Raw genomic sequence first — 12,987 nt, 5'->3', positions numbered from 1 at the left:
ACACACACACATACACACACACACTCATATATATGGAGCCCTTTTTTTTGGCACAGTGGTTAAGAGCTTGGCAGCTAACCAAAAGGTAGGTAGTTTGAATCTACCGGCTGCTTCTTGGAAACCCTATGGGGCCGTTCTCTCTCCTATAGGGTAGTTATGAGATGGAATTGACTGGATGGCAATGGGTTTGGTTTTTGGTGATGCAATTGTAAGCACTGGGCTGCTAACCAAAGGGTTGTCAGTTTGAACCCACCCAGCAGCTCCACAGGAAACCTGGCGATCTACTTCCGTAAAGATTACAGTCAAGAAAACCCTATAGGGCAGTTCTGTTCTGTCACATAGGGTTCCTATGAGCTGGAATTGATGTGACACCCCCCAACAACATATGTGTATTTCCTTATACTGCAATTTACTTCACCAGCTTCCCTTTGAAGGACATTTCCTTTGTTTCAGTGCCATCTGGTTATCTTCTTAGATAAAGTTTACCACCGAACAACAAAACCAGTTCCCAATATAGTGTTAGTGGTAGAGATTTAAAAATATATATATATCTTGCTTAATATATCAATTTATTTATTTTTTATCAAGAGTAATAATTTCAATGTCCCCGGCACATTTTTTAAATTGTATTTTAATGACGTAATAAACAGCAGCAGGGAAACGAGTACAAATCCCTTCTGAAGTGCTGATTTGTCCTGGTGCATACAGTCTTCCAGGCTGAGCAGGGGTTTTTACATCTTCAGGCTCAGGCGGCAAAGAGCTAGTAGAATGGAGTGAAAGATTTCAGGGTTTGGAGTCGGAAGATTTGATTGGCAGCCCCAGCTTGGTCATTGACTAGCTGAGGGTTCAACTTTTTCTCATGTGTGAAATAACCAAACCAAAACCAAACCCAGTGCCGTCGAGTCGATTCGGACTCATAGCGACCCTATAGGACAGAGTAGAACTGCCCCATAGAGTTTCCAAGGAGCGCCTGGTGGATTTGAACTGCCGACCCTTGGGTTAGCAGCCATAGCATTTAACCACTACACCACCAGGGTTTCCATGTGTGAGATAGGGGCAGAAATACTGAACTCATAATGCTGTTGTAAAGATTAAATGAGTTAACAGAGTTTCATGAAGTGCTTTATAAATGTTAATTGTAAGTATTACCTGAAAGAAGAGAGACAAAAAAAAAATACCAGAATAACTAGAGCTCCAGGTAAACACCCATATTTGCACAAATTGTAACCCTAGAGCTAAAAGGTGGGCTGAGAAAGGAATGGCCCCCTTTTAGCTTGATATTTATTATTCCAGAACTTAGCAATGAGCAAGGTAGCCCTTTTTGAAAAAGTTGCCGCAGGTCTACAATTTAAATGTCCATCCTTGTCACAAACTGTTGGAAACCATACTGCTCTTTTTTATAAATGAATACCTCCTTTTCCCTTCTTTACAGCTCTCTCCATTACAACTCACTGACCAACAATGTGCGCTCCTAACTGTCAGTGAGCATGCAAGAGAGGATTTGCATTTCAAGGGGAAAATGCTCTCTATTTAGATATCTCAATACAGAGAAACCGAGCAGATGTTTTTCAAAAGAATTGGACCATTTGACATTTTATCAGGAGGAGACCTAGAAAGAGTACTAGGAAAAACCAACCAGCACTTCGTGAGAGAGAGAGATCACTACTAGAGTACAAATTGATACAGGCTTTATGCAGGGCAATTTGGCAATATATATGTCAAAATTAAAAATGCACATACCCTGCCTTTCCCCCTCCCCTTCCTCAACAATCCAGTCCTAAAGCCATTGGGAGAGGCAGAGTAAGGTAGGCACGCAGGGTGGAGGGTGTGGGGGCCCAGACTAGAGTGTCTGAGGTCCAGTAGGGGGAGAGGGTGTCCCTGTGGAGGGCAGCCTCATGTGAGGGACTGGCATCGAATGGTTAAGCACTCGACTGCTAACCAAAAGGTTTGCAGTTCGAACCCACCCAGTGGCTCCTAGGAAGGAAGACCTGGAGATCTGCTCCCATAAAGATTACAGCCAAGAAAACCCTATGGAGCAGTTCTACTCTGTCACAGGGGTTTGCTATGAGTTGGAATTGACTCGATGGTACCCAACAACAACATTATCAGAAAAATCGAAAACAACGAGTATTGGAGAGGATGTAGAGAAATTGGAACTCTCATCCATTGTTGGTGAGATTGTAAGTTGGTGCAGCCACTGCGGAAGACAGTTTGGAGGTTCCTCAGAAAAGCTAAACAAGCAAACAAACAAAATTTCCATATGACTCAGCAATTTCCTACCTAGGTATATACCCAAAAGACCTGAAAGCAGGAACACAAACAGATACTTGTACACCAATGTCATTACAGCACTATTCACAATAGCCAAAAGATGGAAACAGCATGTCCATCAACAGATGAATGGATAAACAGAACATGTGGTACATGCATACAATGGAGTGTTCTTCAGCCACAAAGGGAAATGAAATCCTGATAGATGCTACAACATGAATGAAACTTGAAAGCACGCTGAGTGAAAGAAGTCAGACACAAAAGGACAAATATTATATGATCCCACTTGTATGAAATATCTAGAGCAGGCAAATGCATAGAGACCAAAGTTTATTAATGGTTACCAGGAATGGGCTAGAGGGAGGGTGAAACGGGGACTCATTGCTTAGGAGACACTGAGCTTCTGTTAAGGGTAATGGAAAAATTCTGAAACATAATGGAGATGGTTGAACAACATGATGAATATAATTAATGTCACTGAACTGTATAGGTAAAAGTAGTTGAAATGGCAAATGTTTTGTTATATATATCTTACCATACACACACAAAAAAAAAGCTAAAGTGAAGGGGGAAACCTCACCCTTAAGCCTACCAGTCAGAGATCAGCACTTTTAACCTTTTGGTAGATGTCCATCCAGTCTTTAGTATTCTTAACCTAGTTGAGATTGTATTGTATATACAATTTTGTATCCTTTTTTTTTTTTTGCTTTTCATATAATACCATTTTTCCTTTTAAAATGTCTCTTTCAAGTCCTCTTATAAATAGTCATAGTGTTTTAGAGCTGGTGATGAGGGTCCCATATTCATTTTAGAGAAGAGGCAGAGTAATGAAATCCTTAGAAAAGAAAAACATGGAGAAAAGATGGGAAAAAGAAAGTATAGGCCTGCAATTACTAAGAAATGGCTTCCATTTACTTGTTCACGAATATGAAAGTCTAGATTCCACTTTCTTTCTATCTTTTTGTATCTTTATTACATTTTGCTCTATTCATATTTGGACAGTTTTGTTGGGGTTGGTATGCTTAAATGGATGGCCAAGTCTGGGGAACAGCAGAACATTCTGGAAACTTCTCCAGGAATATAAATTTAGGAAAACCAAAAGTAGATTATTACTCTTTTAAGCTACTACAAAAAGGAATAAGATGACAGTGAGTCCTAGAGTATTAGAGTGTTAGACCCAAATTATAATTTAAAGATTGTTGTTGTTAGGTGCAATTGAGTCCACTCTGACTCATAACGACCCCATGTGACAAAGTAGAACTGCCGCATAGGGTTTTCTAGGCTGTAATCTTTGCAGGAGCAGACCATCAGGTATTTTCCCCAAAGAGTGGCTGGTGGGTTCGAACCGCTGACCTTTCAGTTAGCAGCTGAGTACTTAATCATTGTGCCACCAGGGCTCCTTTAATTTAAAGATTATCTAGCCCACTGGAGCAAAAGAGAAAGAAGGAAATCAAAGACTCAAAGAAGAAAATGGTCTACAGGACAGATAGTCTATGTGAACTGCAGCCCAATGCCAGAAGAACTAGATGGTGCCCAGCTACCACTGCCGACTGTTCTAATCAGGGTCACAATAGATGGACCCTGGTAGAATGAGACAAAAATGTGGAACAGAACCTCAAATTCCCAAAACAAAACAAAACAGAAAAATAGATCTACTGGACTGATTGATACTGGAGGACTCCCAGAGACTATTGCCCTGAGATACTCTTCAAACCTTGAACTGAAACAAACACCTGAGGTCAGGCACCTTGTAGCTAAATAACACATTGGCTCAAAAAAATAATGAATATCACCCGTAAGTACTGTGCTTCCTTGAAAAATTACCTTTATGAGACCAAATGATCAACAATTATTTTAAAACAAAGATGAGACTGTAAGGGGGCAGGGAAACTAGATTAATGGAAATGAAATAACCAGAAGGGAAATAATGAGAATGTTCACGCATTGTGAAGACTGTAACCAATGTCACTGAACAACTTGTATAGAAATTACTGAATGAGAACTTAAGCTGCTGTGTAAACCTTCACCGAAAACACAATAAAATATTATTTAAAAAGATTATCTAGCTAATTTTCTCCTCATTTTAAAGATGGAGAAACTGAGCCCCAGAGAAGTTAGATGAATCACTCAAGGCCACACAGCTATGGAAGGCAGAATCTGGACTAAAATCTAGGTCTCCAGATTCCTAGGCCAATGTTTTAGAAACTTCCTGAAGCCCTTTATAATCAATTAGTTAATCCCTGTAAGAACTTGGTGAAGTAGGTTAGTGTTATTTATTCAGACTTTACAGCCATTTACTGAAAAACTGATTAGATGTCTGTAAGCCAAAACGGATCCTACTGTAATTAAACATGCTTTTAATCACTCCAAAAAGAACAGACTATTAAGTAGGCTTATCATCTGAGGAATTAGCTTTCAGTTTCTTGTGTACCAGTTTGAAGATCACCACTTTTCACCTGGCATCTTAAATTCCTTTTATATTAGGCATAAATCCTGTATTTTCTTAGTAAGATTAAGCAAATGCATAGTTATTAGATTAGCTGTATCTCAGTGCTCCTCCAATCACTGAATGGCAGAGAGGGAGCATATCACTTCTGGACTGGCATAAATGATCAGAGTGCATCCATTCCTCTGTTGGCGTTCCTTCCTAATGACTTCCTTAGGCTGCAATTTCTTATCTGCCTACTTTGCTATATGGAGCAGGCAGGAAACACACAATAGTTTCTTTATGGAATTTATTGCAATAATCATTGTCTGACTATGATCGAATACTTTGCCAAAGCAGACCTTAATTAAGATTTGCATAGAAGACTCTAATCATTAAAGCAAACAAGTTGGAATTCTTAGTTCAAAATTTGAATTAAAGTGGTTGTAGTATAGACCTAGGGAGTAGATGAGCTTGGGGTTCAGGACTTCTTGTCTTTCCTTTCTCGTATTTTCCTCCTTCTACTATTCACTGTTTTCATGCTGTCTGCTTTGGCATTCTATCAGTTTGTCTTTTCCAAAAAGTACCTCTAGTGCCGGAGTGGTTTCCTGACATCATTAGAAGGCCCAGCCCCCCGGTGCCGTGATATCAGCCAGTAGGAGCGGAGGGGTTATGGACAGGGTTGAAAGGAACCTTGAAGAACATCTCATCTGATTTTATTGATGGGGAAACCGAGACCTAGAGTGGCATGGTCAGTTGTCCAAGGTTCATGGCAGGGTTGGAATTCAAATATTCTAAGGAATGATTTCACCTAGATGAGTCTTAGCTTCCTCTCCTGTAAAATGGAAATCAGGATATTTATTCAGGTTACCATGAGGCAGTGGTGGTTCAGTGGTAGACTTCTCGCCCTTCCGTGCGGGAGACCCGGGTTCAATTTCCAGCCAATGCACCTCAAGTACAGCTACCAGCCGTCTGTCAGTGGAGGCTTGTGTGTTGCTATGATGCTGAACAGCTTTCAGCAGAGCTTCCAGACTATGACAGACCAGGAAGAAAGGCCTGGCAATCTACTGCTAAAAATCAGGCATTGAAAAACACAACCAATCATCGGAATGATGCAGGACTGGGCAATGTTTAGTTCTGTTGTGAATGGGTCTGCAAGAGTCGGGACTTGACAGCATCTAACAACAACAACTCAGGTTACTGTGAGGATTAAATATGACAAAATTAGTGAAAACACATTGAAAACTGCAATTTGGCACAGGTACCTTAAAAAACGTTCCCATTAACTCATGCTGCTTTCCTTATGCTGGGTGTTAATAACTAATAAATGTTAACATGTGGCTCTTCCAAGTGGGATTTAAAGACGTTCCCATTAACTCATGCTGCTTTCCTTATGCTAGGTGTTAATAACTAATAAATGTTAACATGAGGCTCTTCCAAGTGGGATTTGCATTTTGAAAGAGGAGGTCCTGAAGAGATAGGATCTAACTCTAGAGAAAAAAAATGGGGAGGAAAGCATTCTGATCATCCCTCAAATCACTCCGGAGGGAGTGAACTTAGCCTTGTAGAGCCAGGGAGCTGAGAACATTGTAAAGAATCTGAAAAACTGCCCAAACAGTAGTTCAAGCATCTAGGGTGGGGTTTGACTAAATTAACTTAAAAGACCCCTTTAACACTGAAATTCCGTGATTGTGATTCCAGTTGCTTCATTTTTACAACATACAGACCTGTCCATGTGCATCCTCTTCAGTCTCAGAAACAACACATATACAGGTAGCCCCCAAATTATGACAGGGTTCCGTTCCGAAGACTCTGTCATGATATGCTTCTGATGGAAATCGAAGACCTCATTTTTTTTTTTTTACTTTTCATTATTATTGCCTTTTATTTTCTGTACCTTTATAAATCTGGTGTTTGTCTTTTGGGGTTGGAAATATTACATGTAAACTTACAGATATATTTTAACATTGTACATAGTATGTATTACTAATGATAAGATGTAAAAGAAATAATAGTAAGTGTGGTTTGTTGTAACTTGAAGACTTCCTAAGTTAGGGACTACCTGTAGTATGTTACAGATTGCTATCCTGACGTTAAAAAAAGAAAACTAAAAGGGAAAAAGAATCCAACACACTCACTAATAAGCACATACTCCCGCATACATGGTACACTTTAAAAAGTTGGTTTTCTCTTTTTTAAAGTCAACATGAAGGATGGTGAGTTGCTCAGTTGGTTAACTGAAAGGTTGGCGTTTCAAACCCACTTAGCAGCTCTGCGGAAGAAAAACCTGGCAACCTGCTTCTGTCCAGATTACAACCTAGGAAACCCTATGGGGCAGTTCTACTCTGTCGCATGGGGTCGCTATGAGTTGGAATGGACTTGGTGACACCCAACAACAACAACAAAACATGAAGGAAAACGGTCATGACCTCTGGCCTTCAAACTGCCAACCTTAATGGAATGGGTTTGAATATTATTTAATGATACTCAGCAAGGGAGAAAATCCCTGTCTCAGTTTCTCCTCTCCCATCAGTTATTTGGAGGAATCTGAAATCCAAACCAATGATTCCAATGAGCTGCCTTGATGTCTGTGTGGCAATATGCATGGAAACAGGATCATTACATCCCCACTCTGAAGCACCTCGATGGAGGGGTCAAATCTTACACATTTTTTTTACCCCCAGTACTCGACACATAGTAGTTTTCATGACATACTTGTTCAATAAATGAATATATTAGTGCTTTGTAAGTTAGGCCAGGAGGGTTTAAGAAGAAGGTTATTTCAGACTTTGTCTAAGAGGCATGGAAGTGTCTGAGACCATGCTCATTTGAGAAAAAACAGGAAGGTCAGTTTACGAAGTGTAGTGTGTTCTGTAATAGAGGTGGAACAGCCAGAAATGAGGTTGGACAGGTGAGGCCAGATCACCAAGGGCTTCCTATGCACTGTCATGAGTTTTGGATCTTATCATGAAAGCAATGGGGGTGGGGGAGGTTAGAGAAGGATTTGCAGCTGGAGTGGGCTTTGCTGCTGGGGTGTGGTGACATGATTATATTTGTGTTTTAAAGATAATTCTGGATTCTGGTGTAAAATGGATGAGGAGGGGGTGTAGGTAGGCCAGGTGACCTGGTGTATGTGTGGACACTCACACACACACACAAGAAACTTACCAGCTAAACAAATAGAAAGTAAAAACAAAACAAAAAACAATGAATCAGTTGCCGCAGAGTTGATTCCAAGTCGTGATGACCCCATTGATGCTCTGTAGGGTTTTCAAGGCTGTGACCTTTTGAAAGCAGATTGCCAGGCCTTTCTTCTGAGGTGCCTCTGAGTGGATTCAAACTGCCAACCTTTTGGTTAGTAGCCCAGCTCTTAACTGTTTGTGCTACCCAGGGACTCCAAACAGAAAACAGGGTCTGTGATAGCAGCAGCAGTGAGAAATAACCCCAGGGGTGAGTTGACAGTAAATCCAATATGAGTCAGCCTGTGATATGGCAGTCAAGAAAGCAAATGGCACCTTAGGGAGCTTGAATAGAAAAGCCTAGCATCTAGACAAGGGACACAACAGCCCTGGTCTGCTCTGTGCAGAATGGTCTGAGCCCCAGTGGGGAGAAGAGATAGACTCAGATCCTGACTTCTACTTTCAAAGGATATAAAAGAAATGGTGTAAACTCAGAGGAGAGCCTTGAACCCAGGTCTTTGGAAGAACAGAGCTTGGGTGAACAGCGGGGCCAGAAGAGTTGTCTTCAAATCATTGGACCACCATGGGGACGATGGACAAAGCTGACTTTGTGTGATCTCGAGGGGGCAGAAGTTACCAGGGGGCAGATTTCATTCAGCCTCAAGCCAAGAGGTAGAGACCTAAGGGTCGTTTAGAGGAGTCAGTGAGTCCCTGTTGCTGGAAATTGCCTTAGCCTACTCAGCCTATTTAGGGACCCTATACAGGGGACTCGAATAACCAGTGCATGGATAGAGTCAGTTGATGACCTCGGAAGTTCTTGCTGACCCTGTGATGTCTATGTTCTGGCTGGAGGTGGGGGGGAGAGCATTTCTTAGCAGTCTGGCCTCAGGGATGAGAGGGACAACTGTACCTCTCTCCTTGGCCTTTTAATACCTATTTATGCAAAGTAAAAGAGCCCTGGTGTGCAAAGGTTAAGTGCTTGGTTGCTAACAGAAAAGTCGGCAGTTCAAACCCACCCAGGAGCTCCTCAGGAGAAAGACCTGGTAATCTGCTCCTGTAAAGATTGTTGTTCATGTTAGATTCTGCCTCATAGGGACCCCAAGTACAACAACGAAACACTGTCCTGTCCTGCGCCAACCTCACAATCGTTGCTATGTTTGAGCCCATTGCTGCAGCCACTGTCAATCCATCTCACTGAGGGTCTTCCTCTTCTTCGCTGACCCTTTACTTTACCAAGAGTGATGTCCTTCTCCAGGGACTGGTCCCTCCTGATAACATGTCCAAAGTATGCGACACTTAGTCTCGCCATCCTTGCTTCTAAGGAGCATTGTGGCTGTACTTCTCCCAAGACAGATTTATTCGTTCTTCTGGCAGTCCATTGTATATTCAATATTCTTCTCCAACACCATAATTCAAAGGCGTCAATTCTTCAGTCTTCATTATTCAGCCTAGGAAACCCTATGGGGCAGTTCTACTCTCTCCCCTGAGGTCACTAGAATACACTCGATGGCACAAAACAACAACATCCAACGGAAGTAGGTACTACGAAGGTCGGTAGATCAGGTAAGTTGCAGTCTTTAAATCATTGTAACTTCGTCAGGGGGCAGAGCCTTGGAATCGTCAAGAAGGACCACAACAGCCAGAAAAACTTTGGCGGGGCTCTGGCGCACGCGAGGGGCGGGGTTATTTGAATGGTTCCTCGGGAGAAGACGATTGGCCCTGGGGAAATTCAGGGGGCGGGACTAACCCATTGTTGCCATTGGTCCTGCGGGCGAGTTGAAGGATGGCAGCGAGGGGGGCGGAGCCACGGGGGAGGTATTGGCGGGCGTGAGCCCACCGCGGGGAGCGGGCGGGTGAGCAGGAGCCCGAGCCAGGATCCCGAAGGCCGCCGCGGCGAGCTCGCCAGGGCCGCAGCAGGCCAGGGGTGCACCGGGCGTGGGCGCCCGGGTGCGCGCCTGCGTCGGCGATTTGGATGCTGTGGGGACGCTTCTGCGCCCCGTGTGCTCAACGCGAGCAGTTCAACAGCTCGCCTCACGGGCAGCAGTCGCAGGGAGCGACAGGGAGCTCTGAGGGTTAGGACTGCGGCTGCTGTAGGGAGGCGGCGGCGGCGGCTGAGGAGGAGGAGGAGGCGGCGGCGGCGGCGGCGGCGGCAGCATCTCCGCTACCTCAGCGGGGGGAGCCTGGAGTGGGGACGCCACGGTGCCTTCGGCTCCCGGTAAATGCCCTCCGTTCTGCCCTCAGAGAAGGCAGCCACGTCCCGCTGCGTCTCGACCGGCGGGCTGCCCGCCCCGGCCTACGGAAGCTGTGGGTGCCTCGCAGAGGGGCACGCGGCTCCCTCGGTGGCATTGGGGAGCGGATGCGCTGTAGACCCGGGTCGCCCCGTCAGCCCCAGCAGAATCAGGTTTTCCAGAGATGCGCCTCGACTCTTCCCAGGTCCTCTCCTTTCACCCTGGACCCCACACGCCTCCTTCGGGCCTGACGCCACACTAGGGGGCGCTCTGTCACCCGCTCGAGGACTCACTGGAAGCTGCTCCGGGCGGAGGTCACTCGAAGCATTCCCCTGGGGTATGCTGGCGGTGACATCCTACTAATGGGAACTGGAGGTGCCCTTTCGTGCTTGATCCTCACGCCAAGGGCCCCGGGCGGTTGACTTCCTCACTGCTGTGGCTGCTGCGCGTCCAATTAATCATTAGCACGGTTCCCCCCGCCCTGGCCTCCCGGTGACCCTGTCCTTGGCTTAGGGGACTTGTCAGGAGACTGTAGTCTCTACTTGAGGTAAATCTGGTCTGTTTTTCAGCGCGGCTGAATAAGACCATTTCCAGTTTAACTGGGAGAGCAGGGCTTACCCAGAATTCTTGAGGGGCGCGGGGTCCTGAACTGGGGTTGTTGGGCAGCGGAGGGAGGGGAAGAAGCAAGTTGGAGAGTCTCGTGCTGTAAGTGAATCTGCAGTCCCCACGGGGTAATCGCTTAGACTTGGTTCTGGGAACCCGCTCCTTCTTGACTTTTGGTCTGCTTTTTGAGATTTTCTTAAAAGCTCATCACCTGCGCCCACCTCTTCCGGTGAACTTTTGAATGCTAACTCTGAGGGGTGACTTGTATTGGAAGGTTGGGTCACAGCATGGGAGGATTGATTAACTCTTGGGCCTGTCATTTTCTGTGTCTTTTCTACATTGAGAACAAGGTCTCAAAGATCATGCTCATTTTGCCCTGTTTTCCAGCCTGCCTCTGATCAAACTTGAAACCTTATACTTAGAGTGTGCACTTGTACAGCACAGCTGGTAGGACTCGGTCTTCATGCTGAGAAAACCACTCTTTGGGATGTTATAGTTGGGACATCTCAAGTTCTGGTTTTTCGTTTGTTTGTTCGTTTGGTTTTTAAGGAATGTGGCATTCCAGTAGTCATTTTTGTATGCCCTAATTTTTTGTGTGTGGGGGGGAGGAGCCCTCGCACATGGAGTAACCTCCACAAAGGTTTCTTTTTTTTTTTTTTTTTCCTAAGGCTCTTGTTTGGCACTTGTTAAATGACAAATGGAAAAGCCCTGCTGGCTCTGGGGCTTAGGGGATCCAGAAATCAAGCACATCAGAAGATGGGTAGGGCTGACTTGAGGCAGAGTAACACTGAGAGAGACAGGGCTTGCAGACACCATCTAGGCTCCTGTGATGAGTCACAGGCTTGCCATTTAATCCCAGCCAACAATCCTACCTGCAGTGTAGCCCATTTCTTCAGGTTCCCCATCATATACTCATGCAAAACAGTGGCCTTTGAGTGGCTTCATGTGTCATCTTCAGCATCAGAAGGCAAGGTGAGGTACAGAAGTTAGGGAAAGTGGAGGTGGTGTGTGTGCATGTGTGAGTGAGAGAGAGACAGAGACAGAGAAAGACTTGTTCCACACTTGGAGGCATCTCTCTGCCACTCGGAGCGGATACATTTTATCTTCCAGTCTGCATTCCTACCTTTGTGGAGAGAGGGACTTTTGCTGTGTTGTTTCAGAGCCAAGGTGCTGTTAATTGTCATACTCTCTGCTACAGTGTCCACTTGGGTCTGTGGGTTCTATGTTGTATCCAGTATGCTCCTGGCACTTTAAGAAGCTTTAAAGCCAAGTGGGGGGTGGGGCAGACTAACACACCGTGCACACTGTGGAATCCAGTAGGGCTTTGCTCAGAAGAGACAGTGTCAGGGCTGGAACACTTACAGAAGAGGAAGGTTAGTGAAAATCGAGTAGCCATACTGCTAATATGAAAAAAAAAATTTTTTTTGAGCTCCCATTAATTGAGCACTTACTGGGGGTTAAGTGCTTTATCATAATCATTTCATTTAATCTCTCAAAAATTCTTTAAGATAGGCACTACTATCATCTTCTGAAGCTCAGAGAGGTTGGGTAACAAGCCCAGTTGGTAAATGGCTGAGGTGGGATTTGAACCCAAGTCTGCTTGACACCAGATCTTGAGCTCAAAAACACTTTGGTTTTTACTATCACAGAGTTTTCATAAAAAAGGTGGGATGTTAGCAAGGCCTTGAAGGATGGGTAGAATTTAAATGGGGAGAGAGGGCATTTAGCTGAGGGTGTCATATGTTTGAAGGAACTCGAGGAAGACCCAGCTAGAATAGGGCAAGGACCCAGGGGCATGATGAAAAAATAAGGCTGATGATGAGGTGGGGTAGGATCATAGTTCAGAGGGCCTTGAAGGGAACTTGTGACTTGGTGCAGCAATAAATAGAATTGTGGGGTAAGGAAGAGCATGATAAAAGCAATACAAATTGCTGAGCCTGTCTTTAGTCATCTAGTGCTGCTACAACAGAAATACCACAAGTGGATGGCTTTAACAAAGAGAAATTTATTTTCTCATTATAAAAAAATTTTTTTTTTTAGTAGGCTAGAGGTCCGAATTCAGGGTGTTGGCTCCAGGGGACGGCTTTCTGTCTCTGTCTGCTCTGGAGGAAGATTCCTTGTCCTCAGTCTTCCCCTGGTGGAGGAGCTTCTCAGGTGCAAGAACCCTGTGTCGAAAGGATGTGCTCTGCTCCTGGTGCTGCTTTCTTGGTGGTATAGGGTCCCCATTTCTCTGCTTGCTTCTCTTTCCTTTTATCTCTTCAGGTAAAAGGTGGTGCAGGCC

General features: G+C 44.5%; 1 protein-coding gene across 4 annotated transcripts in view; it reads left to right on the top strand.

The window, feature by feature from the left end:
* The window catches only part of LOC100659932 (A-kinase anchor protein 17B), a 123,875-nt gene that overhangs the window by 80,608 nt on the left and 30,280 nt on the right, over positions 1-12,987 (top strand). Inside the window, exon 1 of one of the 4 annotated variants that reach the window (XM_064277533.1) lies at positions 10,030-10,090. The exons of the other annotated variants lie outside the window; for them this stretch is intronic. The gene's annotated coding sequence lies outside the window, so the exon portion shown is untranslated. Of the gene's footprint in view, positions 1-10,029; positions 10,091-12,987 lie in introns of those variants that run through there. 4 annotated transcript variants of the gene reach the window in all.

This window comes from Loxodonta africana, chromosome X, assembly GCF_030014295.1.
Source record: "Loxodonta africana isolate mLoxAfr1 chromosome X, mLoxAfr1.hap2, whole genome shotgun sequence".
NCBI lineage: Eukaryota > Metazoa > Chordata > Mammalia > Proboscidea > Elephantidae > Loxodonta > Loxodonta africana.
The sequence above is the reverse complement of the archived record's forward strand: the minus strand, read 5'-3'. Positions and strand labels throughout refer to the sequence as shown.